The following is a 6739-nucleotide window of genomic DNA, read 5'->3' on the forward strand; positions in this document are numbered from 1 at the left end:
GCAACCTGTCTTCTCAGCTCCCTCAAGGAACAGACGCCTGAGGACTTCACAATGACATTCAACGGAATGCTTCTTCACTCACACCTCCTCCGGCCATGCTTAACCCCGACTCCCAACTTCCCCCTCCTACTTGGCCCCTAGTCAGCAGGAAACCATCTGAGAATTCAGCGCCCTTATTCCCCCCACTTGCTATCCATAACTCACCTGTTTATAATACATTGCATGCATTATGAAATTTTCAACAAATTAATAGATTTATATTAAAAATAGCTTCCTTCCAGGGAGCCAATATTCCTGGCCTTCGTCATAGATGCTTTTGGCTGAATATTTTCCAATATATGGCTCTTCATTGTTATTGCTTCTCTTATCTCATTTTTATGGAAAAGTAAACATTTTAATAATAAGATGTGGCAACTCTGGAGATAAATCTTCCCTCCAAAAGCTGGTCATGGAAGTTGTTAGCTGTTATAACTCTTTTTTCATTGAGTTTTCTAAGTTAATTTTATAAATAAATTTTATAGAGGCCTCAGACACCCAAGACTAACAAATCTCCCGTTTTCTTTGCCAGGGATTTGGAGAATGTCAGGTCACACTTTCAGTACTCAGCCAGGCAGTTTGCAGTTCTGCCTCAGGCACCACCTCCTGTCACGCCAGGCCGTGAGGTTCGCGATAAGGGAGAACTTCTCCGGCTTTCTTCGACTTTTGAGCTCTCAGCTCACACAGAGCCCTGTCTCTGTGCACAGCGCTACAGATGGGCATGGCCTCCTAAATCCGGGGTACCTGAGCTTTTCAAAATGCATATTGTGATACCTCAGTAAAACCCCCCACTCTATCCCCTACAGACAAAGAGAAGCTTAAACCAGGATTCCTAAGTGTAGATAAGAACTTAGACCCCTTTTCCCCAGGTGGCTGTATCTGCTACAGGGACTTTGGAAAACACAGAGTTAGGATATTCGACCAAAAGACTAAAAAGGGAGGCGGGTTAAAATAAATTATATGGTCTGTGCCTTTAAGAACTAGCCTCACAAAGAAAGGGGAGCACTCCTTCCAACCTCCCTGCTGTGAGTGAGAGATTTGGAAGAGCCTCCCTGGAGGCTTGTAAACTTAGAAAACACCTTACTTTTGCATTCTGTACCTAAAGTCTCCAGTGGTGGCTTTGGGAATGCGATCTAGGCACAACAAGACCCTCACTCTATTGTCTCAAAAAGGGGGCCTTAGACAAAGATATCTCAATATAGATAGACTCAGGCCAGTTTCAAGTCCCCAGAAATGATGGCGCCAGCCCCAGGAACAAAAGAACAGAGTCAGGATGTCTGATGGTAACCAATTAACCACGAGATGCCGCTCTCTGGAGATAACATGACCAGACCCCAGAGAGAAGTTGTAAAACTCCTGACAGGGCAAACAGACAAGCTAGAATAAGATAAAGTCCAGGCCCAGGAAAAACTGGACCAATCAAGGATGGACCCGTACTAACCCCCTCCCCTCTAAGAAATTTTATGGGTTTTGCCTATAAAAACTAACTTCCCCAAGAAAGAGTAACTCTTCCCTGCCTCACTTGAGATGGCTTGAGATGAGTTCCCTGTCATGACTTGTAACAGATAAACCTTGCTTTTGCATTCTGGTATGCTCATCCTTGGTGGTCTCTCTCTGGGGGTTACGATCTGGGCACAATACATATAAGCATTTGTACTAGTTAATTTTCCATTGTTAGTACAACAAAATTACCAGAGTCTGGATAACTAATAAAGCAAATATATTTATTTAGTTTGTTCGATCAAAGTAGTAGCAGCTCTATATCATGATGTCACAATAGCAGGCGGGCACAGCAAGAGCCGTAACATAGTGAGACAGGAAGCCGGAGAACAGGGGATGTCAAGCTCACTCTCATAACAGTTCATGACAATTCCATAGCGCTTCACTCCTAGAACCAACCAGGCTCCCACCAGAACTGCTGCATCCTTTCTGCAGGCAATGTCCCCACAGATCCATTCACCTTGCACCAGGCTCCACCTTTTAAAAGTCCCGTCACTCTTCCAAAACAAACCAAGCAAACCATGGCTGCATCTTACTCCTCAGCTTCTCCTGCGTTGCTTTTTGCAGACACAACATGAACGCATTTCACAGCCACTCTCCCAGGGAGCAACATTTGGGACTGGGGCTCGCAGGCGCTCCAGTGAAAACGTTCACAGCTCATGCCTCTTGGTTGTTGATTCAGTGCGAGCCCCTGCTTGAAGTTCCTTGCCCACTGTCTTGCTTACTGTTCTATTGCTGTGAAGAGACACCATGACCACAGCAGCTTATAGAAGAAGTCATTGAATTGGGGGTTTTCTTACAGTTGCAGAGTATTAGCCCATGACCATCGTGATATGGAGCATGGCAGCAGGCAGGCATGGCACTGGAGTAGTAGGTGAGAGTTCACATCTGATCCATAAGTTGCAGGCAGAAAGCACTCACTGGGCTCAAAGACCATGCCCAGTGACACAGGTCCTCCAACAAGCCCACGCCTCCTAACCCTTTCTAAACAGTCCACCACCTGGGGACCAAACATTCAAATATATGTGCCTATGGGGCTCATTCTCATTCAAACTGCCACACCCATCATGGTGGGATGTATCTTGAACTGTGAGACAGAATAAATCCTCCTTTCCTTCAGTGCTTTGTCACAACAGGGAAAGAAATGGACAGGCGGTGAGACAGCTCCATCCCTGCCCTGTTCCCTCTGGTCCCCAGAACATGAACTGTCATTTCTCAAATGAGGTGACCAGGTAAGTATAGCTCGAGTTTTCCTGCCTTGCCCACAGTCAGGACAAACCTCTGTCACCAGCCAGTCCCACAGCCACTCAGACCCAACCAAGTAAACACAGAGACTTATATTGCTTACAAACTGTATGGCTGTGGCAGGCTTCTTGCTAACTGTTCTTATATCTTAAATTAATCCATTTCCATAAATCTATACCTTGCCATGTGGCTCGTGGCTTACCGGCGTCTTCACATGCTGCTTGTCATGGTGGCGGCTGGCAGTGACTCCTTCCACCTTCCTGTTCTTTCTCTTCTCCTCTCTGTTAGTCCCACCTATACTTCCTGCCTGGCCACTGGCCAATCAGTGTTTTATTTATTGACCCATCAGAGTAATTTGACATACAGACCATCATCCCACAGCAGGTAAGGAAGCAGAAGGACCCATGTAACTAAATTCCACAGTCTCTCTGTTTTGCCTCTTCAAATTCAGGTTTGATTTTTTTGTTTGTTTGTTTGTTTTTGTCTTATTTAACTCTCTCTTGATTTCTGCAAATCTTTGGTGAATTTTCACAAGTGGAAAACAAAACAGAAAGCTGGATTCCAATCTTTCTTGCCAAGGAGGCAGAAGGTCTTAGAATTCAGGTCTAATGGCTCATTTTATCTTCTACTTTTCTTAACTGATGCCTTTCATCTTGATGGGTACATACCGAAAACCTTCCAGAATCCTCAGAAGCCTCCGAGACCTGGGCCCCTCCTGCAAACAGGCCTAGCCCCAGCCAGTCTACATTAACACATCTGAGTCCACAGCCTCAGTTTCTGTTTTCCCAAGCTGTGTGAGTAGAGGTGATAGAACACATTTGAGAAGTTATGTCTGAGACCTTCCCATTCACTGGGCTTAGCCACAATTTTGTGTATTGGATTTGTATACTTTGAAATGAGAGACCAAACGATGGCCTTCGCCCCCACTCCTTAGCTATGACTTAGACAAACTGAGTAACAAGTATCCTTTTAGCTGATGTAGAAAGAATATCCCCTAGCTTTCTAAAAGTCAAATATGCTGAGGATGTTCCTAGCTAAGTGCATCACAGTCAGCTTCCTTGGAACTACATAGTTGCATTCATTGGGGACAAGAATCATGTATCATATTCACATTAGCTCTGCTAGTGCTTGACATGGTGCATGCAAATAATTTTTAATGTTTCCTAATTGACTAAATGGATCAAGGATTCACTTCCAGTAGCTACTATCTTTGCACCATAAGTCACCAGGCAAGGTCAGCTTTGCCAAGTTGTATCTATTGAAAACTATCTAATAAAAGAAAAGAAACTATAGGAAAATATTTTGTCCCAAATCCTATATGTTAGTCTGAGATCATTGAGATTATCTTAAGATACACAGATATCAATGTACTATATTCCAGCTATACCGTGTAACAAACGTAGGAACATTCAGAAACAAACTCCAAGAATTTCATTCATTCTCTCCTCACTTCTTAGGAGAAATGCGTCACAAATTGCCTCTGGCTAAGAAGCAATACGACACATCTCCTGGTTAAGTTAGATTTCAAAGGTTAGCAAACCACTTACATGCATATATTAAGTCTTCTATTTTATGCTTTACTAGAATTTTCTCCTCTCAAAGTTAGTCCCGTCGGTCAAACATGTTCAAGTCACATTTCACATAATAGCATAAAAACCACGCTTACCTCTAAGTATGACCATTTAAGCTTGAAAAATGAAAATGTTCCCAAGAAAGAGTAAGTATTCCTCAGAAGAGCTCTATTCATATAAAAATAGTCACAGATATTTTTTACTAAAGATAGCCTCTCTGACCTGAGACCACAGCATGGGTTTGCAGCCCTGGTTGTACAGGGCTCCAATGATACTAGGGATAGACCTTTTTATCCTCCAGTACTAAAGGAAGATGATTTTAGAAAACACCTTTTGGGATTTATTTTTATTGGTGTGTATGTGTGTATGTATGCACATATTACTTCGTGCATGTGGGTGCAGGTACTTCTCATCCTCTGGAGTTAGAGGTACAGGTGGTGGTAAGCCACAGGACATGGGTGCCAGGAACCAAACTAGGACCTCTGGAAGAGCAGCAAATGATCTTAGCCACTGAGCCATCTCTCCAGTCCCCATAGAAAACACATATTTAAATGGCTTGCTGAAGAGATGACTTTTGTTCTAACTTCCAAGTCTATTAAATTTTTAGGTAAGTATTTTTCACTTAAAGTAACCATAAACTATCCACTAATGCTACTTATTCCAAACATGACAGCATTTATTTTATTTTTTTTTAAATTGTTTTCACAGTAGATAACAACTTCTATGTAGCACAATGTTTTCTTATATAACTAAAGAGAAAGTCTCACTAAAGACAATAAACATAACGGTGAAATGTTTGATAGTGTGCAACCCTGTTTCAACATCACAGATCTGGGATCAAGGACTTCCTGTGGAGCAGGAAGTGTTAAAAGCATCATTGTGCTCAAGATAGCTTTCAGGTCAGTAACCTTCAAACAATGATTGTGGTGGAGACAGTAGACACGAGGTCTCTGCTCTGGCATCTCATAGCCAATCATCCTGCTTCAAGGCTGCAAATGAGTCTTTAATTGAGGGAAGAGGTCTGACGTTTCCATGCACATTTGAAATAACACTCTAAAATAAAGGATATACCTCAGTGTTTATAAATGCCTGCAGGTTGTGGTTTGATAAATCACAAACTGTCCAAAGGTAATTGATTCACTGTAGTGGCTTTTGTTTTGTTCTATAGTTTGTGTATATTCTATGCATTGACCTATTGTGCAATGATCTTGCTAAAATCATGTAACCATTTAAGGAGTTTTCTTTGTGAGTTTCAAAGAATTTCTCCACAGGCAATGCTGTCGGTTGCAAATAGAGACATTTCAGTCCTACCCCTTTGATCTATTTTGTGACTTAGTTTTTTCTTTCTTTGTTGCAATGGCTAAGCCTTTTTTATTGTATCCTTGCCTTTTTCCCTGGATAGAGGGGGAAACATCCAATATGTTGTCAATGACGATGATGAGAGCTGTCGGAGGTTGGGGTGTTGTAGTTGTTGTTGTTGTTTGATGTTGTCGAGTCCAGGCATTTCCTTTACTGTTAATTTGCTGAGTGTGTCAACGTGATTGGCTGTTGGAATAGACCCATATATCACCTACATTTATATCATGTTTTAGTAGACTAATGGTACAGTGGATAACTAGAATGGCATTAAATGTTTATCAGTTTTGTATCTTGGAATGAACCTTACTCAGTCATGAAGCATAAATCTTTCTGTTATAGTATATATTTAAGGGTTGAAAGGTGGTGTCTTGATACACATACACTCAGTAAAATGATAGTAGTTAAGCAAATTGGCATATCTGTCATTTCACAGAGTTGCCTTGTTTAAGTGATTTTTAAAAATGCCTAAAATGTGCATACTCTTGGATATTGTCAAGTAAATATTGCTGGATACAAACCATGATGTTTTATTGATTTTCATGAGAGATATTGGTCAACAGTCCCATTTTTCACTTTTATCCATCAGTACATATGAAAAGCACAGTTAGTCCTCGATATAACTCTGGGGTTATTTATGTAAAAAATATCCTTATTTATTTCCAAAAGTTTGGAAATAGCTAGGCTCAATGATCACAAACACCCATTTAACTTTTATGGAACATGAAATATGAAGTTCCTCATAAAAATTTTAAGCAGAACTACCATATTATCCAGCTATACCATACCTTAGTGATGTGGTTTCAACATGAAATGTCCTCTATAGGCTCATATGTAGGAGCACTTAATCCGCAGCATCACTATTTGGGAAGGTCATAGAACCTTCAGGAGGTAAGGTCCTATGTGGAAGAAGTATGTCATTGGGGCCAGGCTTTGAGGGCTGATAGCCTGGCCCCATCCTCATTCCCATTCCTAAGTAAAGATGCAGAATAATCAGCCAGCTTCCTGCTTCCACAAGGATACCTTGCCTG

This window comes from Peromyscus leucopus, chromosome 19 (assembly GCF_004664715.2).
Source record: "Peromyscus leucopus breed LL Stock chromosome 19, UCI_PerLeu_2.1, whole genome shotgun sequence".
Classification (NCBI taxonomy): domain Eukaryota; kingdom Metazoa; phylum Chordata; class Mammalia; order Rodentia; family Cricetidae; genus Peromyscus; species Peromyscus leucopus.